Raw genomic sequence first — 26,452 nt, forward strand, 5'->3', positions numbered from 1 at the left:
GTCCAATCCCTTCAAATCATCTCACCATTCATGCATCTCTTTAGCCATTTCTTCTTTTATTGCTAGTTTTAGATTTCTTCAAACACCACTTAACACGCAAACTTAAGCCATTCAAGGTTCTATTAAAGTGAAGCATAACATTGAAGTAATCTTATTTTTAGAACAAGTTATAAGTTGTTTCAATTAAAATTAATAACATAAACTGTGGTAAGAGAAATGTTTGAGAATTCGCCCCTATTTAGGTATTTTCATAAATCTTTTGTTGTCTCAAAATCCGTTTAACTTAATTTTATTTATTTATTTTTTTAAAGATGTTTCGATCATGTGCCTATCATTTTCAAATTCAATAACCTTTTCCAAAAATAATGGAAGTCCATTTTTAAATTTATCTACAAACCAAGCGGCATCAGTACAGTTAAAACCTTTTACAAAAGTGTTAACAGTAATAAAAAAGCTGAATTTATTATGAATAATTTTGATATTAATTGCAGGAAGGAAGATGATCTTGTTATCTAAAAATTGTCCTTACATGGTCAGTTTGTGATATCCGATGTTAAGGCCGACCTACTCAAGATATTCTTCAATTTACGTTAGAAGTGCTCCGTAAGTAATTTTGTTTTATACGACAATGAAATACTTGTTATTCTCCAACTTAAGCCATATTTGGTGTTGGTAGTGTTGCGAAGCTAAAAGGGGTTCTGATAAAAAGAAATAAATGTGTAAATTGCGCTCTCTTTATCGCTCCCTTGATTGCAAATAGAAATTTTACAAGAAATAAATTAGAACAATGAAATACATTAAGGTTAAGTGAGATAAGTACTCTTTAGAAACAAAATAAAGCAAGTAATGAAATAATCGTTGTTGATGAAAAAAAGGAACCAATGTTATTGAAGGGCAGGCAAGAAATATCACATTAAAATGAATAAGGGATTAATATTGGTATGATGTTGGTGTGTTTTGTGAGTAGATGAATAAACGAGCCGTACTCAGTGTGTGTGGAAGGTGATAAAGCCATGGTAGAGGCATTCAGGTCGTAGTCTTGGTAACACTAAACAAAACATTTCATACAATATGTCTTAAAAGCTCCTACCCCTTTTTCAAAGTGAGTTACGATAAACACTAAAATGTTTTTTAATTAAACAATAAAACGACCTAATTATCTGGCAAATTTAATTAAAGTGAGTTAAAATGATTCATAAAGGCCAAAGCTGTTCTTAATTGATTTGCTATTTTAGTTTTTTATTAAATTATAAAAGGATCCGAATTTTGTTAAAACAAAAAAGAAGTGTGAAGGACACAGTCTAACTGTTCTGTTTTTTAAAATATTTATGGACAAGAAAAGTCCATAAAAAAAGACTAACAATACGATTGTTGGTAACTGGGAAGTCTTCAGTGTGATCAATAATACCGTGTTCTTTTAAAGAGAAATAAGGAAACAAGTAAAGGTGGCAATCATCAACACCGTCTTTACTTCTTTACTTCAAAACAGAACAGAATCGTGAGCTTTATTTCATTTGTATGCAAGTAGTGATCTGGCTGAGGAATGAGATATTACGTATCAAAGAAGAGAAAAACCAAGCGTGATTAAGTAATGGAAGTTCTAGCTGGGAAATTCTACGTTTTGTATCCAAGTTGGAGAATAGACTGTTGAATTGGTACGGTCATGTCTTCAAAGGAAGAGAAGAGGAGCATGTAAGGTGAAATTGGAAGGCCGTAGACCATAGGGAATAAACTATCGTAGAAAAGAGGGGATGCTAAAGTCATCCTTTGCAAGTCGTTCTAAGATAGGAACTGAAATAACGGATAGATCATTTAAAACGTTTTTTTGGAAAGGACTAAGAGTTTCGGAAGTAGAGAAAGTTTGTAAAAATGATCAAAATTTCCGAGGAATTGTGTACTGTTTAAAAAAATGAATTCCCTTTGATTTCTATATCTTTTAAGGAACATTTAGAAGATCTCGCTACCATGCTTGTCTCCCAGAAACTATCAATTAGTTCCATTTTGAGATTCCATTTATACCAAATTAAAATCCACAGCCCTGATGATGCCCTAGTCCCTACGTCGTAACCTTGGAAAAAAAATACAAAATAATAACTGAAATTGGCAATAATTCTTTCTTTCCTTTAAAAACGATGATAATTTAAAATTCAGTACAGTTAAAATACAAAACTAGTTGTAGCAAGGAAATAAATTTTAGGAACGAATAATTTAAGAAAACATTGGCAAGTTTCCATTAAGCCACAACCTGCCCTCTAACTGGCATGTGGTCACTTTTTGACCTGGATAATATCATAAATTTACTACCTCCATCATGATTTGTATTGTAGAAATTGTACTCCCAAAAAATAACGGAAAATGTACTTTTAATTTGTACAACTTTACACTGGTGAGTTTTTTAATCATTAAATATTATTTAATTTTTTCTTCCTTAAGGAAACATTATTGTGATAAATTTTTGTTATTAATTTGCTCAGCAACTAGCAATCTCATGGATTTTGGCAACACCTTCCTTATTTTTGACTCTTATCAAATATTATTTCTCTTTCTCTTATTTATTTTTTATTTTCAGGTATAAGTTGCTTAACGTTCCGGGCCAATACTCCAACCAATCAAGAACAATACTTTGCTGAGCATTTTTTTCAGTCTTCAGCAGCGATTTCCAAAGAAACAATTGGTAAAAAAAAACTGGTATGTATTCAATATTCAGTTACTTATGTAGTAATCTCTGAATTAAAAGTGGTTTTTCGAGAACCAGTGGCATGATGAGAGGCTTCTTCTTAATAAATAATAAGAACAAAGTTGCGAAAATATTACACGAACAGTACTGTTGGGTTTAAGTTTCCTCTGATCTTCTGAGCGAATAGTTCAAGAACTTCTTAAATAAAAATGTACTAAATGCCATACCTATCTCGTTTCTCATTTCATAGTGGCTCACACATTATCCAGTTCTAGAGGAAGTTGCAACTCTTAAAATGGTTCACAAAAAGTAGTCTTTAGTGAGCTACTTGATTAGTAAACTAAAGGATAGTCTGTATGAATGAGAATCGGAAAGTTCGTTACAGAAAAGGATTAGGAAAAGAATGTACATTTAAACTAATAAAAATTTAAAGACATAATTGTTATTTGAAGGAGAAATATTAAATTACTTGAAACTGAAAAATAACAGAAACTTCAGATCACCAAAAGAGCACTTTTGGTTGATATTTTGTCCTTAGAAATAAAATAAAATAATATGTTAGAAATATTGAAAGAAGAAAGTATTTAATTAACAAAATTTCTATTAGTTTTAATTTATTTTAAGAAAACTTGTAATCCTCTGGGCCAATCTAATTCCTTTGAAATTAGTTAGCTTCCTAATACTGCTGATTTAAACCAATCACGTTGGTTGTTGGTTAATTTCCAATTGATTTCTTGGTTTTAATTAAGTTCAAAGTTGTAATCAAGGGGAATCGTCTTCTAAGAACTGTGGGTATCTATCAGATAAAACTCGACTGGCGGAAAAATAATTCAACGGCAAATTAATTTATTGCTTTGGGATTCAAAATTGAATAATAGGTCATGTTATTGAGGACTAGTTAAATTATAAATTTCTTAATTTCATTTATTTGATAATGTTGATTTACTCCTTGTAAGTTCCAATCGGTAAGAATTAATGAGCTATATTAAACATTAGTTGTTGCTTTGATGCTGTATAATCAATAATTTGTCGAAACTTCAATCAAACTGAATTTCCTCATTTTAATGAATTCTAGCATAATATCGGCCAAAAGCATTGTTTCCATGCATGTTTCCTTTAAGGATCTTTTAAATGACGTTTGTTCAAGGGTATATTCCCTTCGTCAACATCCCTTGTAAATCTTGTTTGAATCGAAGGGACGTACTGAATCGAATTAAAGAAAAAGAAATGGATGTTTGTTTATGTGGAGTTATTGTTTATAGAATATCATTTACAGATAGGTCGAAAGTTACTGAGCGAATCGACTTCATAAGCATGCTGCTGCATAGTAATCAATTGACGAAACTCTGTTTAAGATTGTTCCGTAAATTTCACCACTTTTTTTTTCTACTTCCTTCTGTTCATCCTTATTGACTGTAGAGCAGAATAAGAAAGATGACCGCAACCTTCATCTCTTCAACTGGGCAAGGAAGTATGGCTTAGCTAGGAGGTTAAACTGAAATTTATAGCCTTAAGTTTCTTTTGCTCACTACTGTAATACATCATCACCTTAGCCTAGTTCCATCCTTGGTTATCTTTCGAGCTTTCTTGAGCTTCTTTTCGATTCTAAGCTTTTATGAAGAGGACAGGCCGCAACAGGATTTCAGCTCGGTAAAGAAAGTGGGAGACGAGTCTTTTATTAAAAGGTTGTCGGCTAATTCATTACGTTCAAAATCAATATTTTTTTTGCAACAAATACAAGAGTACCAATTTATGTTCAACATGTTTATTTGAAGTTTTTAGGTCCATTTACATCTTTGGCAGTAGGTCTATGGAGGAGATTTTCCTCTGTAGAAGCATCAGAGGCATCACAGACGATCTATCATACCTACAGACTATGAATATAGTGTGTTCACTTTTTTAAATAACTTTCATTTCACTTAAAACAACACTGACCTCAAGGGAATCACTTCTGAACAAAAAATCTTTTTAATCTCTGTGAATTGGACTTTTATAATAATTTCCTAGTAGTGAATAAAAGGCATTAGATTACCTCACTCATGTCTTTAAGAATTAGGTTTTTAGAAATATTTCAGTATCAACCAAAAAAGTTACCTAGCAGAATCACTACTTTGTTTCTGAAGATTTTGAGGTCTAAGCACACATAACTATGGTCAAATCCTAAATTTTCTAGTTGTTTAAGCGACACTAATGTCTGAATGAAATGTGTACCTTTCTGTGAACTTAATACAAAAAATATATTCAATACCAACATGAGATCAAACTAAAAGATGGTTGTCCAAGAAGTTTTAAAACTTTTCAGTGGGTATTCATATATCGAATAGAAAAGATGAAATGAAATAAAGCAATTGGGCTGTTCAGCTTTTTAATTCACTCGTGAAAACAAAAATCTAACAAAAAAAACCTCTTAACAATTGAATTTGATTGTTCGAATCGTTTGCAACATTTTTTTATTTGTACTTTTTTTTTCTTTGTTGACGAACACTGTGCAACAAACAGTTCAGTGTGTATATTTGAAATATTCTACCAAAATGTTGGAAATTTTTTTAACAAACAAATCAAGTCCCTTATACGAGAACAGCTTGCGTTTGAATCCAGCACGTGTGTTGCCTGTGTGTAAATACTATTTGCTTTACTAATTACTAAAGTTCATTAATCATGCCAATCGCCATCGCCCTGACGGTCTTGTTCGCTGTAAATCAATAACTGCATGCTATTAATACTTCACGCAAACTTTACTGTCGACTACTTCTGTTAATATTTACCACTTGAATAAACATCAATAATTTAACTTTAATATAAGGCGTTTTCTGTTAATGCTTTCACCATTTTCTTATTTGCAAATCAATATTAATCAATAGTGATAATATTGATAAATAAAGTTAATAATACTTTAGTTAAAACAATATAATAACATTAACTGTTTAATTACTTAGTAAATCTTGAGAATGAGTTTTTCTAAAACATGTAACAAAGTTAATAAATTGACTGTACTTAGATCGATTTCAGGACATTCTTACACCGAATTAAACACGATATATTGATTTAAAACTAAAAAATTTTATTGCCTAAAGCGTGGTATGAACTAGTATTCCTCGTATCTTAAAGAAAGATCTCAAATGGTGAGATGGAATTCTGGGTACTTTCAGGTGTTTCTCAGAGATCGCATTTATCACTTGTAATCTCGATATTTGGATGTGACCTCAAAAAAAGGTCCTAAACGTTGAAAATTTGTTCTTTATGCAGACGATTCAAAAATCTTTAGTCTAAAATTAGTTGCTCATTGGACTTTTAAAACTTTTCAACATGCTTAAAATGATCTAGTTTGTTGGAGTCACAGTAATAAACTGTAAATATATTCTTAAACTTAAATAAATAAACTAACATATTTAAATATATTCAAATATCGAATTATAGTATTTCATAAGATTACTTTTTACTATATTGAAGTAATTTTTACTAGATTGAATATATTTCTGCAGAATATATTTCTGAAAAAAGTTATATTTTATTAAAAAGTAAATTATAGCTCTGTGTTCCTTCTCAGAGAGCTCAGGTATCAGCTAAATCTGCCTTCTTGGCAATCGAAGAGAATTAATTGTGATCTTATAGTATTTAACACATTTCTGCACGAGATTGTTCACAACTATTAAGTTCAATGAAATACCATGTTCTATCATTGTATTCCATCGGATTGGAAGAATTTTTTCACTTGAAAGTGTTATTGTATGTTAGTTATCAGTTATGATCTGGATTATCTGGCGCGAGACCTTGCAATTAGTGCATTTATGCTTTCTTAGCTGCATCTATAAGTTTCCTTGTTTGTGCCATAAAAGATTTCAGGTTCTATGAAGGTACCGATATTATATTTATGCTATTCTAGGTGATGCCAATAAGTATCGCTTCCACAATTCTTCAAAACATATTAATATTTTATTTCTTCCCCTATCTCTGCCGCCTACTAATGGAGTGAAAGGTATCTTAAAGAGATGATAAATTAATAGTTATCCAATAACTAAGCCCTGAAGGCCCTGGAGAATCTTAAGATATTTGAACATTGTTTGAGAAGATTAACAATATTATGGTAAGGGCCCTTATGATTATTAATGATCCTAATTAGCTGTACAATTGGAGGTTACTCTACATTATTGAATAATAGCTAATATACGCCTCAGCGCGTTCACAGACCGGTCTTGTTAGTTGTTTAGGATTATATTTTTCTGTATTGACTAAGAGAACTCGCTATAAGACGGTAAATGTTATCACAAACCCTTGAAAGTTTTCAAGTATAATTAAACATTTCTTTGATTTACTGAACCCCTTTGTATACATTAGAAAGTAATATTCAAATACAAACATGTGAGTTTTTGAAAACAGATAGTAAAATATTGGTAAAAAATAATAATAATTTATACATCAACCAATAAATAAGTTGCGGTTACATTCTGTCACGTAATTTGTTATAAACATATACAGAATGCAATGAATAGAATAGTCATCAATGTTTAACATAAATGTTTTATACTCTAGACATAACATAGACCATAAAACGGAGGTAATTGTGATTTGGTTTAAAGTTACTGGTTATTTATTCTTGTATAATGTTTTATAACTTCCACTAGAATGTTGTTAGTGAAATTAATTTGTATATAAATCTCACTTAACATAATGGAAATAATATTTTGTTGAAAAATTGAAACTTGTCTGTTATTATTTGCGGCTATAATTTGGTTTATTTATTGAGGGATGCTTCCATATCAGGTTAAAACCAGATGGCATACAAAATTATTTGAGTGAAAATATCTAACTACAAGTAGAATTAAGATTGCATTGATTTCTTAATAATTAAGAATACGTTTATCAGGATTCCTGGGTTTCTACTTCTTTTGGGATTTGCCTCCCATCCTCACAACATCAACACTTAAATAGACCTAATACTCCTAGATATTCATACGGCTCACTAAGAAAACTATGTGAAAAACTCTTTGGATCTTGTTACCACAGGCTCAATTTTATCCTCATTCATCAACACATTGAACATGTTGAAGAACCAACATTCTAGCTATACAAATATTTATTTAGTATTATTTGCCAATAAATATTTGTAAAATATATAGCTCTTCAAAAATGAAACCAAGTACCTTACAGCATATGAGAGAACATAGCTCATGTATCCAGGTCAACGAACATAACTTCGAAAGAGTTAATGATGTAATAAAAGCTATTGTGAACTCCTAAAGTATTTGAACAGCCGAAATTTAACCAGCACTAATAATTGTATTTTGTACAAAGTGCTAATACGCCTTGTTCTGGAGCTGAAGTATGGACCATGTCCTGGTGACGGAGCAAAAGCTACTTATCTTAGAAAGAAGAGAGACATATGGACCAGTTAAGAGAAATAAACAGTGGATGATAGGTCACAATGAGGGATTGTCAAACTTATATTTGGTAGTGATTGTCAAAAATATCCAGTTCATTATACTGCGATGGGAAGGCCACGTTGTAAGGATGGAAGGAACTGCCAGTCCCAGAAAAGTGCTGTACGGTAAACTAGGGCGGAAAGGAAGTTTGACAGGCAGAAAATAAGATGGCTAGATAGTATTGGGAATGGTAAAAACCAGCTAAATGGCAGGAATTGGTGTATCATCGGGGCTAGGGATAGAGAGATGTGGCTTGGAATTCTTAAGCAGGCTAGGACATAACTGTAGGTAAGTGCATATCTCAAGGAGTTAGTTAAAAAGTTCTTCAAAGCTCAGTAATCAATCAATACATTAATGCAATGTGATAAAGTAAATCCTAGTGATGTGCACACGTAAGAGCTTTTTATTTAAACAGTAAGGCGCGTTAAAATCTGAGATCATTGACGCCAGCAGCTTTTTAAGTGCACTGCCGGCCTTCTATCAATGTTCTCTAGTTACAAACAAGTCCTTCCATCTATCGGAGTGCTGTAAGGAGAAGGAAAAAAATAAATCTAAGGGGCAGCAGCTGGTTTTGAAGGCAGAATCTCCGTATGGGAATCGAGTGTGCTAACCATTGAACTATCCTGTCTTTGACAACATTGGTACCAAACTAATCGCTAACATTGAAGATAAATTCGGTTACTTCAATAAATTCTAATCTTCCACTTGTGTTTCAGAAACTCAAATCATGAAACACTGAGTTCGATGTCATTGAAACAGTTCAACAACAAACAAATAAAAACTGAAACGCACACCTAAATGTATCACTCTAAGTTTTCTTATTTCATCTTTCAAAGTTCAATTCAATTCCAAGTTATCATATTTTAGTTAAATTAAGTTTGGACTCAAATTGTACTTAGTCAACCTACGATAAGGTGTATAATTTTTTATCCTTGTATTGTGAGATTATTTCATTGATATGATTTCTTGATGTTTCAGAGCTTACTCTTAAATAAATATTGATGCCAGAGCAGAGTCATTAAATTTAATTCTTGAATCAAAGGCCTTCTGCTATTCTAAACATTGACGATTCAGCATCACTCGTAACAATTTTTTCGCTACAACTTAAAATTTATTGGATCAAATGGAGCTCACCACAATTGAGGTAGGATTATTTTTTTTAGGAAAACAATAGAATAAAAATTTAAGCCAGAACAAATTTTGGGTTCCTTGTTATAAATGGTGATAACAGCAAAGAAATTAAACAGGCCTACTTAACTATTGTCGACGGGAATATCACAAGTGTAACGCCACATTAATCAAGCGCCTTAAATTTAAGAAGGTAGAAGTTTAAAGAAACAGTTATTGATGCTTTACACTTTCTTAGTAGGGTTAAGAAGTCCCTGTTCCATGAAAGAAACTACAAACAACCGACGGTAGCTGTTGAACCATAAGTAAAATGTTTACTAAATGGAAACCAACTAGAAATTGGCCATTTTCTGAGACTAAATAAATGAACAAGAGTTATAGTTAAGTCTAGACAGAACAGTTACATAACTGACTGTTGGAAACCCTTCTCCAACGAACAAATAACTCGCCAGTCTAAAGTTCTCTAATTGAACAGTCTAAATTAAAGAAGGGTTAAAGAGAGGGTTCTTTCTAAATAACTATTTTAGAGAGTTTACTGTTAAAATGTAAAAAGATGTTCTTTATGAGTATTGTTTTCAAAGAAAATATTATATTTTGTGAGAAACGGTGGTAATTAAAAAAAAAAAATTGAATTTTTTATCTTTTGAAAACAGGATGCTGTAAAGGCCATATTTTCTTTACACTTGGAGATTACCTACAAACTATCCAGATATAAACGAATAGTGTTATTGACAAGCTGAAAAAAAGATTTATAGGTTGAAGTGTAGGCTGTGTGATGGGGTTGTTTGTTGCTATAAAAATACTTGGGAAGAGCGAGGTATGATTTACGCAAGCCAAACCTGCAAAACCTCAATAGAATACAGAAATTTCAGTCTGAACTGTTGAAACACATGACTGATGCATCATACTATTTTTCTCCAAATGCTCACAGATCTATTACTGACAAAACTAAATATAAAATGTTCTACGAAACATAAGCACCTAACAAATCTAAGCAACTATTCTACAACATTGAAAGATAACTGGAAACCAAGTAACCTCGGTAGTTAACTACCAATTTAATGCCAGAGTATCGGACAATGGAAGAATTCTCCACTCAATGTTTTCCTCGTTACACCCTTATTGCAGCATTACCTGACAATTATTATGCATTTACAGATTTTGCTTTTTCAATTAAAAAAGTAATTATGAAAAACATTCAATACTAATAATTTATTAAAATTATAACTTTATTTAATCTATTATTATATAAAAGCGACAATTATTTATTTAGATAAACTAGCTTTTATTTTTCAGAATTTTCAAGGCATCGTTTCTTGAAGCAGATTAGCTTTACAACCCAGTTTGATTAGCAGATATTGTTGGAATCAAGATGCGAGAGAATTTTGGAGTTATCTTTTGGATAGAGGGTTCCAAAACTTGACAGTTCTGCCCTTTTTATCTTCCTGTGATTTTAGATCTGTAGTAGAAGCTTAAAAGGTTAAAGGTCGTTTTCACTATCCTTATAGTCTCGTAATCTATATTTGCCCTTCTTCGCTTTAGTTAGGAAGTTAGTTGTTTGTCAGTTGGCACCTTTTTCTATCTCTTACTAATGTAAGTTCTGCCTAGCGGCTTTACTTGTCTTTACTGATGAGTTCTACCATGAAATTTCTCTTTTTTAAAAAAAAGTCAGAAAAATGATGTCAAAAACAAAACTGGATAAAAAAATAGGTGCATGTTTGTCAAAAGAAATCAGTGACATTGTCCTTGATGAAAGTCTAAAAAAAAATTATTTCCGTAGAAACTTATTTCAAAAACTGGGCAAGTTCCCGTTACATCCTCATATGAAGGGGTAATTGAAATTAAATAAATACTTTAGAAATAATAGCATACACCAACCTAAATAACAACATCCTAATATTATTTTGTTCTCGCTTTGTGTAAACAAAACTTTGAAAGAAAGCAAATATAAAGAATGGTTATTTATTTTGATTCCCATTAAAGTTATATTGAAAAAAACATTGTGCTAAAGTGCTTTATTGATTCGCTGAGAAGTTATTTCAGTAGCACAACTTGAAAATAAGAACTACTAGAAAACTGCTATTACTAGAAATTGGAAGTTTGTTTTCAAATAAACGAATTTTATTAATCTAAAGGTAATAAAATACTATTCTGCTAGAGAATTTTAGAAAAACGACCTTTTTTTTTTTAACTAAAGCAAACAAATGTAATCGATTTGAATATGTTATGTTCAAATAACATAAACAATTTTTGAAGTAATAAGAAAGAAAGAAGGCCCACTAAGTTTTTTAAACATTAAATAATATTTTGTGGTTTAGTATGATTTGAAAAGAAAGAGCTGGATTTCATAATAAACCAAAATATTAATTGAATCTGACTTGATGGTAATAAAAAATAACTTATACACGCAATATTATTTGAGCATGAAGAAGTAAGTTGCACAAAATAAGAAATACTATTCAGTTTACGTTCTGAATCAAAATGCATCCAATTCTCCAGTCTATGTTCAAGACTTAACGGCAGAGAACAGTATCGAACATCCTTTCCTAAAAATGTATACTATTAAATATCAGAATCTTAAGAAATGATCTAAGTCATCAATATTGTTTCGGCGTAAAAGGCTGGAGAATTTATTTGAAACTTTTTACTTTTTCTTAAAAGCCTTCCGGTTTGAAGAACATGAACCTCGGCCAAGCTTGCCACGCTGCAACGCTACTTTTTTAATCTCTTCAAAAAGTATTATTCATTATTTCATCGTTAAACTAAAATAATTGTCATGAGTAAGCAAAAATAACTGTTTATTGTAAAGATGAAGTTACCTGGTAAAGGTCCTTTTTCTGCCCTTTGCATTAGCAGAAGTGGTGAAAGCTGTCAGCATCGTTTTTTGTATTTTTTTTCTTTTATCGCCTCCTGCAAAAATAAAATATGTACCATTAAATTAAAGATTTTTTGCTATAAACTAATTTATATCAATGATCAATTAATGAAGTAGGTAAATTTGTGGGAAAAAATCCTAGGTCTCATGTGATTTTTTAAAATACGCCCTTTCTTAATAGTAGAAATACCTTCCTTTTCCATCCCTTCCTGTCATCAAAGGCATTCCAGTCTGGGTGGATAACCCTTTCTTTACACAATCCCTCCTAATCCGATATTGTAGGATGAAGTTGTTACCAAAATGTTATTTTATGTCTAAGTTTTGTTCAATTTAAAAAACAACACTAACACTTTAACTTCTGAAAAAATCCCTTTAATGTTATTCAATTGTTTGCATAAAATTTAATTTAATTTTTATCGAACTTTTTTTAAAGTTTGTTTGAAATTCGCTCTTGCATGCTATTATCAGTTTGAGTCCCGCGAGTAAATATGTAAGTTTTTATTTGATATAAAAAAAAAGTATTAGCTACAACAGCCCATCCACAATCCCTAGTTATGTCCTGCCGGAAAAAAATAGGCGTTTAGTTTACTTTTCTTTTACTTATTTTGTAAATGTAGTAACACTGTCGTTGTCAGAATAAGCTGGTTGGGGCTGCTGCCCTAGCTGTAGATCCCTAGGCAAAAAATGAAAAGCATATATTTAAAAAAACAAAACGCGTCAAAATTAAAATTGCTCATTGCTTGACATGAAGGGAGAAAGTGCTGGCAGCTGGAATTTACGATTAATTCATTGCCAGCAATAGATCCGCATTCTTCATTCAATCCAAACTACATGAGGAAAGAATTGAACCAAGATGTAGTAAATTTTTAAAACGTGAGGCCTTATTTTAATTAACCTGGTAAATGATTACAATTTTGGTAAAAATGGTAATGAAGACGGCTTTGGTACAAAGGTTAGTAGACAAATAAGTTATATTTTTGTGAAAATTTATTCTTTAAACAATCAATCATCGTCTGACCTAAAATTTTAAGTGAACGTAGAGCATTAAACTTAACAAAATACGCACGATTTTGGATCAAAATTGGATTACCGGTTTGCAAAACAATCTTCTGCATTTTTTAGACTAAAACTATTCTTTTGATCAAAGAATAAAATCTATCAGTAATTTAAGAAAGATAATAGATATTATTGGCAGAGAATTAGATTGTTAAATATACGGAGAAGATTTATGAATATTATTTTAAGAGAAATTAAGGTACTTTTCCGTAAGCCGGGCGCAAATGTCGCCAATTGTGAACCAAACGCGAGCCAAGTCACCGGAAAAAAGTCGAAAACGTTCAACTATAAACAAATATTAATTAATAGTAAGCAAAACAAGTTCAACTATAAACAAATATTAATGAATTGTAAAGAAAACAGTTTTACCCAAAACTGTTTTTCGCTTGCGCCCGGCTAACGGAAAAGTACCGAAATTAATTTATATTATTTAATAAAATGTTGGAGGGAATCAGCAGCCATGTTTGGTTTACAATCTAGGGGAACGACCCACTGCAGAGCCAAGACGGACAAACACTCCTAGAATTTTAGATTAAGTAAATTTGTTCTCTGGACGTACTTATGGAATATATTTCCCTCTACCTCGTACATTTGCAAGTCTTACGGAGAATGGTGCGAGTAACATAGAACTTGACTAAACTGGGGTGCAAAAGCAGCCAATGCTTTTGCGTTAATAATACATGTTACTGAGCCCCCAAAAAAGGGGGGCGAGAGATTAGATGCGTACTTGTCCGGAACAGTGATTGACCACTAAACTTGCGCTCAAACCACAGACATAAGTGAGGACGTACTCATTTGGAAGATACATAACAGAAGAGGGAGGGCAATAAATTTAGAATTAGTTGAGGGGGGAGAGCTTCATTGCAAATGTATAAGATAGAGTGCGCTCGATAATGTGTGGTGTGGCGCGCGCGTCCCAGCCTTCATATAACAAGGATGAAGAAATAATACCTTCCACTGTCCAATTTATTTTCTAACAATTGTCAGTTTGAGTTATAGGCAGCAATATTGTGGGCTCTCGCCCATAAACCACATCACCTTCATTACAACATTATATGTAGGTAGAATCCAATTCCAGGTTTTAAATCAACTGATTCAATCATATTTCTTTCTATATTTTTACTTATATTAAACTTAACATTTTATTTATTATATTTCTAAATAATAATTTTATTAAACATTTTTATAAAAGAAAACTAATCTACCTGTCGTCCAAAATAATTGACCGAGCTACTTTTCACAATAAATGTTATTCAGACAGTTACCAGACGACTTCGTATTACTCAACTGTTTGTAGTTTCTAAGGCGTATCAACACCTACTAATTTTGCTTAAATTTATGCTTTTACTACATTCTCTTGAGATGTGCTATACGCTTTCAGTTTGAAAAGCATGTGAATTCTTGTTTTGAATAATGCTATAGCCAAGCGACATATGAAGGGTGCTTTCAAAAATAATATCTTTTGTAAAAGAAATGTTCACGTTTTTAGTAAGGGTATAATATGGTTGGTTGGTCCAAGCATGCGTCACCGCATTTTGTTGTTTAAGAAGATGGTTTTATTTTCCTCGCAATCGAAATTCAAAAAAGAAGCGTTGTTTGTTTTTTGATTCCTCTTTCAAAAATTGATTTGCGCTGTTGAGAAATGTAATTCTATTGCGGAAAGTATGGGATTTTAACGTAAATCTTTGCTACTTATTAAAATTGTTAATCTATAAAAAAATATTAAATGTGATTTATTAATTGAGGTGTTTTTATTTTCTGTTACAGGTAAGGAAAGTATTGCATTCGTGCCGAATTTTCGATATATTCGTCTTGAGATCTCCTGAGTCAGGAACAATAGGTCTTAAAAAATAATGTGTGAGTATTTATAAATTATAAAATATCCCAAAAACGTAGTGAACTGAAAATTTCTATCTAGATTTAGTAACATGATGAAGGGACTTGACCGCTTCTTAGCAATCAAAATTCTTCAATTTGCCTATTGCTGGAACCCACGAAATTATCTACAAGATGGAAGCCGTGTTCTGTCCACTTTCGAAGCGGAAAGTTCCGCAAACACCAGCATTTAGTTGAGGATAAACTGTTGAGGCAGAAGTGACATCTTACAAGTCAATGAGACTGTAAAAGAGATAGAGATAGGCCTGTTGGGAAGATAAAATCAAATTACATGTATTTGGCGTAGAGTTTACTCTATGGAGAGCAATTGGTGACCAATGAATTGCATTATAAATCATTTATCCAATTTACTTGTTGGGGTAAATGAACGTACAGTTGTAAATTTCAATAAATTTATTTATTTTTTTAAATGAGATTTGAAGTAGAAAAAGAGTGTGATAACAAAAGGGATATTACACCGGTGAGATATGTCAGAGAAGATCATCCACAGTAGAAAGAGCCTAAGATAAGACCTAAGAAAGAGCTTTAAGCGGTGGGGTGAGACGTAAAAGTAGTTATGTTCACAGAGAAGAGCAGAAAGATCGAATAGATCGTGAATAGAGGAGAACGATAAGACCTATCCAGAAATCTTTATAAAAAAAAAAAAAAGCAAAGCGATTACTAAGGTAAGGTATATAAGGCACAGGCTATCTTAGAGTGTAAGAGATTATACTTGAAGAAGAAGAGACTTGCGGGGAAGTCTTTATAAGACGGAGAAAACATTAACAATAAATGATAGAATTTGGCCTTTATCGGGGTTAAGAGTCTAGGGAGGGCTCTCTAGATGTGATAAGATCCTTCTACATAGAGGTTACAAAAACCTCTATAGAGGCTCTGCTTAAAGTCACGCCAAAAGAGTTCAGTTATCGGATATCGATTAACCATGCGAATTTGATAATTGCAAACTAAACTATTTAAAAAAAGAGGTTTTCGAGTAAACTTTTAGTATTGGCTAAAAAATATTAGTATATCTATTTGGGAAAATATATTTCGAGTTAAATCTGATACTATTTGTGATTGATGTAGCGAACTGGCGACAATTCTCCTTAATAAGATATGTGAGATTATCGTTTGCGAATGCTTTCCTCACCATTATATCTCCTCTAAATTACATGAATCTAGTTGGTGTAATGTAAGTGTAACTGGAGAATACATGGAAAGAATCATGTTCGCAATTTAAGTGGGAAAAGGAGGTGTGCATTTCAAACCAGTAACTTTATCCAAACAAGGATGCCATGATCTTGAAATTATATTTGTCAGTTACTAAATTGTAAATAAAATGTCCGACAGATTTTCAAAAAGAAAACGTTAGCTATCTGTTTTAATTTTTAGTATTATCTATTTGGTAATTTTGAAGTTGAATTTAAGGGAATTATAATGCATTAGTGCAAAGTTCCGCCAGGAACCCCTGTTTTGCTATTTTTTTTTTAAATAGGTATGCCGTGATTTTTGTATAATTATTTAATAAACATCAAAATTATTTTTATCGCCAAAGTATGGTAGTAGCTCGATTTGACTTGACTTTAAATACTTAGTCTCTTTTCGAATTCTGTCATTCTTTACAACCAATGATGAAGAATATATCCTGTCTGGGAGTATTGAGGGGCAGGAGAAGTGTTATCATCTAGAAGCGGATATCCAGACTGCCGACTTCCGCCCTGCTTGGTGAAGAGAAAACTGGATTGGAGTTGGGCATTCTTACTCCTTCTTTTAATTTTTTTTTGGGCCTTTCCTCAAAATATCCATTATTCAGCAAACGATGATCCCTGGGTCCGACCTCCGCCGCTGTTTCCAAAACTTCCCTAGAGAAAGTTGGTGAACTAACAGTTTCATAACCTGGAGGTGGTATAGAATGAGATGTCTCATGAATGACTGTAGGGCTAAAAGATCGAGAGGATTCCAGAGTAATAGTTCAACATCTCCAGCTTTAGTAACACAGAAGAGAAGTTCTCAACGAAACATAACTGTATTAGTGTCCTAAAATAAAAGTTATATCAAACAGCTTTGAACACAATCAGTTATTGAGGTAAGCACTGAAGCTTACGCTCAGGAAACGCAGCAAAGAGGACCAAAGGGTGTGCGGAAGATTTCTCTTGAAAAAGTTAAACTAAACTTCCTTCTGTTTGCAGAACAGTCATGAAGCTTTAGCTTTCCGGTGATGGACATTCTGTTTTTAATAGTTTGGTGGCTGGCAGTGCACCGAGTAAAGGATCCGAACAGATGTTGACGTCTAATAATAATAATATAATTATAATGACAAAAACCGCAGGCCAGAGAATAATTAAAACAAAATTATTGATGATTTTTAGAAATAGAACAAATCGAGGCCCTAAAAATCATCAACTATGTAGACAATATAAATCCTATTATGATTTTAGCAGGCAATCCTTCTTCCGTGAATGATGTAATTTTCAGTTGATAATTGCCTATTGCGTGTAGTTCCGCCTAGTAAACAATTGTATGTATGAATATTTCATAGCTCAGAGAATATAGCTCTTGTTAAGCTGTGTAAATTGTGCGGTTAGATGCTAGCGGTTAGCAATTATGGCGTAAATCTTAAAGGAAGTCTTGTTAATATAAATTATTTAGAATTTAAAATGCAGTATCATAGATTTTACTATTAATAGGTTTTATGTATTAGATAGGATCACTACTTTCACCTGTATTTTAAGAGAATTTTTGTAAAAAAAAAATCAAAAGTTAATCCCTAAAAATAGAAGTAAATTGTAGAATTAAAAAAAATTATTATAGATAATTTTAATAATCCTCAAATTAGTTATCGCTTATAGTTAGGTAATATTGTATACATTGCTCTAAACCTGGTATATTTGAGAAAAAATAATATATTGATTATTTTAATGATTTTTAGGCTTTTATTAAATAATTTATTTCTGTGAACAGAAAATAACGTCACAATATGACAATAGCAGTGGAAATTAACCTCAAGATTGCAGGTTAATCACATTTAGCTTCTTTTTCCGAAAATCCAACAAGTTACGTGCTCGGTTCCCTAATTTTGTAAGCATCTAGTGATAGCAGTAGGTAAAAATTATAACATTATCATTAACATTTGTAAGTTGCCGGAGTCAAAATTGTATCAGAGAAAGATATCTTCTTTTCTTTTTTTTCTTATGGGTAACCTGACATTTAATTGTTAAATTTGAGGAATCGAAAGACCTAAATCTAACGCAGCTTTTCATAAGTTCAATAGCACTTAGTTTGAATCTTACTTGGTACACGGGAATGAAGGTCCAACTTAAGACAAGCATAAAGGTAAATGCAAACTCTACATTCTCTGCTCCTCCCCATAATATGGAAATGCCACATATATCGCCTGCCAAAGAGGCTTAAACTTCTATCCGTAGTTTTCTACATTAGTTCTCGTTTGTTTATCGAACCAAGGCGATATTGTCTATACCCTGGGCAATATGACCCTGTGCATGTTACTGCCGGTGGAGTGATATTTATCAGTCTGGTAAGCCTTTCTCTCTGTTAGTCCCCTGTGCCTCAATAGTTTATTTGTTTTTAGCGGATCTTGCTAATATATCATTTTTCCGTTTGTTTATTGAAAGATATGCTGTTGTTTATCTTATGATGGTATTTTAAAGCAAATATACGATCCTTTGTCGCAAAAAATATTTTATTATTATTTTAAAATAAATGCTGTTAGTTCTATTTCTATAACTTTTGGCCTCCCAAATTAATTTAAACGTCAACACTCTCTTTAACTTCATCACAGATAGGTAGTTCTATCACTTTTAAATTCACTTTAATTCCAGCTGTGGGAGCCATCAGGGAGCAGAATTGATCTAGTTTTTGAATCATGTGACAGAGAATAAATAATGAAATTCGCTCTTTCTCAAATTCATTATTCGTTGAATACTTGAAATTAGTAGCTGACATAAATGTCAATCTTATATCCTTTGATTATATTATCAATAAATTTGAATAAATTCAAATAATTTTAAATGAAAAGGTATTGTAATCTTGTGCACTTTATTTTAAAAATATTAGTTTCTTCGAGAAAATGTGATGGCCAAAATACTGCAAGAGGACAGTTTCAGTAGTACAAATTTTCAATTATTTCTAAATGTAAAATCTAAAGATAAAGGATTACAATCGGCAGGTGAAATTAGGAGAAAAAATATTGTTAGTCAGCAGAGAAATGAATTGGAGAAAAATTCCTAAAGTTAACTTGGTTAATACGAAAATATTAATTGTTAACTTTGTTTTTAAAGGCTATACGGTATGTAGTTGGAAAAATTTTGGGAATTTATTGTTTAAATTGCAAAAAAAAACTTTTCGGTTTTATTTTATTCTAATTTGTGTTTCAGTTGCTGTTATTTATTTTATTTGAAGTGTTATATTTTGTTTCCGTTTTTAATTTTCTTGTTTGATTTTCCAGAGTGATGGAAATTGGAGAATATATTTTATTCTATTGTGTGGGTTGCTGCTGGATTGAGTTTGCTTTATTTCCTCGTTTCTCTACCTGTACTACAAATACAGGTAAACATTTTGGATTACTTAATTTAGCTATTTTTAAGCGGAGCATTTAAGATGGTTACTGACCAGAACGAAAGCTGACCATCGTTATTAATTAATTTGCTTAAATCGTCATTACATTTATTATTTTTGGTAACCCGTTTATTTTACTTAAAGATGATTGAATCAAAAGAAATAATAAAATTTATAAAATAATAAGTAAATTATTAAACTTTAAAAAACAAATCGACATAAACCTTGAATATATTTCTAAGAAATGCTTTTACAAAATAAAATAAAATAAAAAGAGATATTTTGAGCAGATTTATTCCAGAGCTGTGCGTCACTATTCAAAAGTGTTCAGATATTTATTTTATTTTTTGAACGTTGCTTTGTTTTAGAAGTTTGATCAAAGTTTATTCCCTAAAATTTGCTTTCATAAAACAAAAGAGTTTTATTAAACAAACCATCACTTCAGAATGATTTATTCTAAGCAAGAATAGGATGTTTTCAGTAAATAACAAAAGAGGATCAAGACTACTGAATTTCATTAACACTTGGTGGACCGCTCTTTTTTGGGAGTTTAAACGCTACAGATTAACCCACAGCCTTCTCAATCCCGTCCAGTGTCAATTCACTCTGAGAGAGAGACTTCTCTTTTCTAAAGCTGCCACCCTTTCCTCCGCCTAGCACTTGGGAAATCTCTGTGTCAACCTTTTCGCACACCTCACATCATACTCTTTCCATTTAGTGTGAATTGTAAGCAAGTCACTTTCCAAGATTAAATCCCTTTTTACTGTTATTTTACTGAAAACTCTCTGTTTTTCTGGGAAAGTATCTGTTAATGTTTTAATTATTGATACTTCATTATAGTTCAGGAAAGTTTATTTTAAAATTATTTTTTTCTGTCTATTGTTTTAAGAAAAATGAATGACTTTTAATTTTACCACTTTAAAATTTGAAAATTCAGAAGTTCTTACATCATCTACTTAATTTTCCATTTATTTTCAATTCTTGATGCACAGACAAATTATTTTTTTACATTTTATTCTTTCTGAGAAAGTAAATCTATCTGCAGGCTCGAAAACAAACTAATGTCACTTCATTCACTTCAGTGCAGAATGTAAAATATAACCCAAAAGATTCTGAAGAATAGTAGAAAAAGATCCCGAAACCTCGAACAATCGTAAAGATTTCCAGTAACCATTGCCAAAAGAAAATACCTTTTTTACGAAATCTAAGGACTGACGATTTAGAAAACACAATCTAGACATTTTTTTTTTTCTGTGTTAAGTCATTTTTTTAGGCTAAATGTATTTGGATTTAGGTTGCAATGTTATAAAACTTAGGTTGATTTCTCAAATACGTCTTTGCAGAACAAAATGCGCAAAACTTTATTTAAACGGATCCACATACACATTTGACTGTGATGATATTTGCTTAATTTGCTCCAGTTCTTGTGAAGATTCAATAATGCATTTTCTTTTCGAATGTAAAACTCTCCAACAGCTTAGATCTTACTTCCTTTCAAATTTTTTAGCAACCAATTTTCATGCTCCAAAAGTAATTCTGTTTGAAAAATTATTAACTATAAAATCCAAAGATCAGGTAAATGCCATACACAATTATTGTAAGCAGTCTCTTAGAATAAGAAGTTTTGTTTTGGGAGAATAGTTTCTTTTAGTTTATGTTGATTTCTCTGCTCTTAAGTTTGTTTGCTATTTTGAACTTTATATTTTATTTCCAAGCATGTCTGTTTTAGTTCTTTTATTTGAAGATATAATTATTATTATTTTTTATTTTATTATTATTTTTTTTTACTTTTGTATTTCTATTTTATTTTTATTTTTATATTTTGTCGTACTTATGTACTTATGGTTGACTCACTTGCTCAAAAGCGTATGTAAGCTTAATAGCAACAAATAAATAAATAAATAAATATTGTAGCTCTTGTTCAATTTATTGTCCGTTGACTTTTGTACCACCCTCTACTCCAGCCTGACATGTTCAAACCTTAGGGTAAGGCATTAAGAGAAATTGAGAGCACCAAGAAAATCGTCCAGAGATCGCATCAAGAGAGCAATTAGTGAATGAAAACATGTCCATTATTACATCAATTCGAGATTCACTGACAATAATTTACTCAAATATATATATTTTTGTAACTCACATTTCTATGGTTGTTTAAAAAATTCATTGATTTTATAGTTTCTTTAAAAAGTGAACTCTTTTAATTAATTATTTATTTTGTTTTATTTTAAACTGGTGTTTCATTGTTCGCGTAAGTTATGTATTTGCTTCAAAATAATTATTATTCATTGCTGTTAAATACGTATTTATTATTTTATTTTGTGTTGTAAAACTGTAAAAATAAAGGTTACTATTATTCCTTTTCCATTCTCAGATATTTTGGTGTGATATAAGAAAGCAAATAAAAATTAATACCAGAGCTTCGGGAAGGGATTAACTGGTTAGTGAATACTGGGATTCCAATGCAGAGATCACAGGTTCGAATCCAGCTGCTGGCCCTTAGATTTTATCTTCATATGAGTTTCTTACAGCACACTGCCCGGTGTGTCTCTGCAATTGGAGCAGTCTCCACTTCCCACAGGCTCTTCCTTTCGAAACCTATCTCTGCAAACTTTTGTTTTTCTCTTCTAAAACTTGAAGGGCCTTTATAATGCTAGGAACAATAATTTCCACCATTATTTCTCCGTTTCACAATTTTCTGGTCCTTATCATGTAGCAAAACTTCAAATGGGTTGTGTTGGAACGTTCTGTCAGTGATTACTGTACGGCCTGTAGTACAGTCAGGTATCTGTCACACTCAAGCATAGACTCAATATTGGTTTCATAACACCCTTTTGTTCTTGCAAACAAATAACAGCAGGTGGAGCCAAGCGTTGATGCTCATTGGTCGAAATATGACGTAGTTAGAAAATTTATTGGAATTTTATTGTTTAAATTGGAAAAGAACTTTTCTGTATTGTTTTATTTTAATTTGGTATTTTAGTTGATGTTATTTGTTTACTTATTTAATATGAAGTATGTTATTTTGTTTCCGTTTTTAATTTTCTTGTATGATTTTCCAGAGTGATGGAAATTGGAGAATGTATATTTTATTAGATTGTGTGGGTACCCGCTGGATTGAGTTTAAATCATCCTTTGTCTCCTTCTACATCAAATACAGGTAAAAACCTATTTTGAATAACCTAATTTATGTAAATTTTAAGCGAAGAGTTTTGTGTCACACCATCATTTGTTGCAAGCGTTGATGCTCATTGGTCGAAATATAATAGACTCAGCTCATATGGGTGCCAGCCGAATAGTGACATGCTTTTCTAGATTTCAATCCTACAGAAATTCTCTGCAGGTTCCTTGCTGTCTCCAGGATGTTCGAATGAACACAAGTGAGAACTTAGCATCAACCTGAGCAAGAGGAATTCCTCAGTATGATCATGGGAGATATTTCTGTAATTGTCTAAATTGTGAATGGCATAGTTACCTAAAATCAACCGAACATTTCCCTTTCTTTATAAATACATTCGCTTCACACATTCATCCCTCTACTGTATACAACTATTTACATAAACTACAGCTAATGATGGATCAGTACTCTGTATTCCTGCTATCCTTATAGCTTAACCGAAATTAAAATCACGTAATCCTTCTCTAATCATTTTCTTGCATTCATTCTAATCGGCTATAACTTTTAAATTCTTTGCTAGCTCTGCTATAGATTTAAGCGCATAGATGTTGGTGGAGAATATTATGTCTTCGTAGCGAAATGGTGTATCTAAATACCTGTATAAGTCGTCAAACATTCGTTTCCTTTCTACTACATAACGTGGACATAATATTATTATATGTTTGAAATCCTCTTCCTCATTGCAATCAACGCAAAGAGGAGTGGACCTTTTGTAGATCCTGTGAAGATACGATCCGCAGACAGCGTGGATCGCTCTCAGCCTGCTTATTGTCGCAACAACCCATTTATTAGTGACAGTTCCCTTAAACCATGGTTTACTAGGTAACTGATCTGATCTGATCTGAGTTTTATAGAATCTCCCTTCATTACCATTACTATAATCTGTCTGCCATTTTTCTCGGCTTGGGGAACGGTGAGTCTGACTCACCTGGCATGTTTGCACTGCTTTGTAATATGTTACTGTATATTGCATTGCGAATCCTCTAAGCCTATGTTGCACTTTGATCTCATGGGAATCCCATATGTTTTTAATAGTTCGATCATTATTCACGCCACTGAGCTCGGATTTGAGCCTCTTTATCTTCTGAAGATCAATGCTCCATGTTATTATTTTGAAGGTTGTTTTTTAAGTTAAAAGAAACAGTAAATAATTCTAAGGAATCTAGAATGCCCATGTTGTTTCTTTTATAAGTACAACTTTTGTTGGGAAAAATGATTTCTCTTAAAAATTTTCTTTCTTATATTCTCGTTGAATATAAGGGGGCTGAGAGAGTAGTGGTGAGCGAGTGCGACAGATAGACTGCTAGACGAAAAGAAAAGAAAAAAAAATGAAATAAAATTGAGGAAAGTTGTAAGTAGTTGTAGCGCGCCGCCGGGGAAATGGGGTTACAGTAACTGTTTGAGGACAGTTGGTGCCAGTCCAGGCTAATGAAGCGTGAATCACCCAACCAATACCCCATATAAATCATACACTCACCCCGACATGCTGACTTTTCTTATAGCCACAAAACTTTATCGCTTTGTACACAAGTAGAGTTAAGTATTGGAAAGGACGTGATATCGTTCTTAACCCCTGGGTACTCGCCATTTAATATAACCACTTCTACCACTTGCCCCATTTCTGCTCCCTCCAAAATTCTTTTTTTTTTTCTCTTCCTTTCTTTCTTTGTATTTAGCCATATATCTTGGTTTCAAGCTATTATACTCTTAACAACAAATCTTTGGCTTTCTTAGTAACCATTAATATTCGTGTTAACTTCCCTTTCTTGAATTGATATTAAAATTAAGCAATTTTATATTCTTATGGTAAACGAAGCAATACTTTTAAAATGGTCGTCACATGCTCAAAGGTTACCTAATTTTATGGAACCTACAATTTTCTAGCGTTCACTCATTTCTAGTAAGAGATGCCATAATGGAATATTACTTTGTCAATGTGGGCCGAATATATTTTTACGATGAAAAATAAATACTCTATAAACAATTTTTAGCTGATGAGACCTCTTACCACCGCTTTCGAAGGCGCATTGAAGAGATTCTATTGGAAAGAACCATCCACAAAGGAGCACAAAAGAAATGCTCACGAAATCTGTTTCTAGTGTGGACATATTGCTACAAAACGAAAAATATCCTCTTTTATTGTTCAATGAGCAAACCACGCTAAGGAGAATAACTGAGGAGTAAAGAAGTTAAAATGTGAGCCTGAGTAATCGTCTCAGCTCTTCCCTGTTAAGACCCAAGGTCCTCCATCGATTAAGCTAAAGATTTGCGTCCATCATGATTCAATACTTTGTTCAGCAGAATTTTTTTTTTTTTTCTTTTTAATGCTAACTGCCCTCGGTTGTGCACCTATAGTGGTGACCATTCACTGATCCTTCCACTGGACAGTATTGACTAAAAGAGTGTCACTTTTTCTAGAAGACATTTCAGATATATTGATGTAGAAGGCTGTGTGTTTATCATTTCCAACGAAACAATAGTTGGTTAACCTGTGTAGTTAGAGATCTAACTCTGTTGAACAATATTTGAGATGAAAATGAAATTGTGTTTAAACCAGTATGAGATTGGTAAACGTCAGATCTAGTGTAGAAGGAGGCAAATAATAACTTATTAATAAAAAAACTTTAAAAGCTATCCAGGAATTTGAACCTCTCATAGCCATACACCTGTGCAGCGTAGCTCACCACTCAGCGTAAACTGCAATAAAGGGCTGCCTTTTCGCAGGGCAGGAATAGAGTGTCTAGGACAAAAAACTTAAGCCCTAATTTAGTACTGATATTTTGATCCTTAGAAGACGGCAACTCAGAACACCCAAGTATTATTCGTAAGTATTAACAGCATCTACAGAATCACGTCTTTACTTACCGCGTTGAGAAGCCTCTATTTTTCCGAAGACAGTAATCTTAGATTTGTTGAACTTAACCATGAGAAAAATCCTTTGATAGCAATACAATGTTAATGTTCCTCTGAAGATATGAAAGACAATATCATCCACCCGCATCAGTGTAGTGATACCCATCAAGGAAATCCTCCTCACTGCAAGAACGGAATCGTCCAAAATTTATGACCAGTAATTCGAAAGTATGCCTGCCAGATAAGGGTAATAATAGTAGGTGAATCTGTAGATGTAAATGGTGGCTTCACCAAACAAGATCAGAAAATGGAGGACGATAGAAAAAAAACGATACGCCTGACACTTAACGACTCAAAGAATTTATACAATTAGATTTGGTTCTAATGAAACTTGCTCACGTTAGAGTGTAAAATATCTGAACGGACAAAGTGATTCAGTGAGGCTGTCTGAAACCGAATAAATCTGTTTACGGCAGTGTTGATTCATTGTTGAAATGAATTTTATATTACCTTTAAACTTCGTTACTAATTGAAGAGACAAAACTTATCTCCTTAACAAAAACTTACAGTTTAAAAAGTTAAGTATAAGGGTTGATTAAACGCCAAAAGGTACACAAATCAGCAAGTACCCAACATTTCATTCAAGCTTAGTTGATATAATTTAAGTAATTTTGCTGCATTAACTTTTCCTTCACATTTTTTAGAATTTATTAGATGTCACAGACCCTTATGCTGGCCAGTTCGTTCATAATATTATTTGGTTATAATTATGATAAAATGTATATTATATCTTCGTTTTTAAATAGGTACTTTATTTT

At 32.2% G+C, this 26,452-nt stretch overlaps 1 long non-coding RNA gene across 27 annotated transcripts in view; it reads left to right on the top strand.

The window, feature by feature from the left end:
- The window catches only part of LOC141451215 (uncharacterized), a 104,629-nt gene that overhangs the window by 21,126 nt on the left and 57,051 nt on the right, over nt 1–26,452 (top strand). For 25 of the 27 annotated variants that reach the window (XR_012456619.1, XR_012456625.1, XR_012456631.1 and 22 more), the window contains 6 exons: nt 492–603; nt 2,570–2,688; nt 9,076–9,241; nt 14,924–15,013; nt 19,497–19,597; nt 22,666–22,763. This is a non-coding gene — a long non-coding RNA (uncharacterized lncRNA). Of the gene's footprint in view, nt 1–491; nt 604–2,569; nt 2,689–6,560; nt 6,762–9,075; nt 9,242–10,521; nt 10,705–14,923; nt 15,014–19,496; nt 19,598–22,665; nt 22,764–26,452 lie in introns of all 27 variants that reach the window. The other 2 variants (XR_012456608.1, XR_012456606.1) reach the window with 2 other exon arrangements.

This window comes from Rhodnius prolixus, unplaced genomic scaffold (genome assembly GCF_049639745.1).
Source record: "Rhodnius prolixus isolate KJV_2025 unplaced genomic scaffold, Rpr scaffold_8, whole genome shotgun sequence".
NCBI lineage: Eukaryota > Metazoa > Arthropoda > Insecta > Hemiptera > Reduviidae > Rhodnius > Rhodnius prolixus.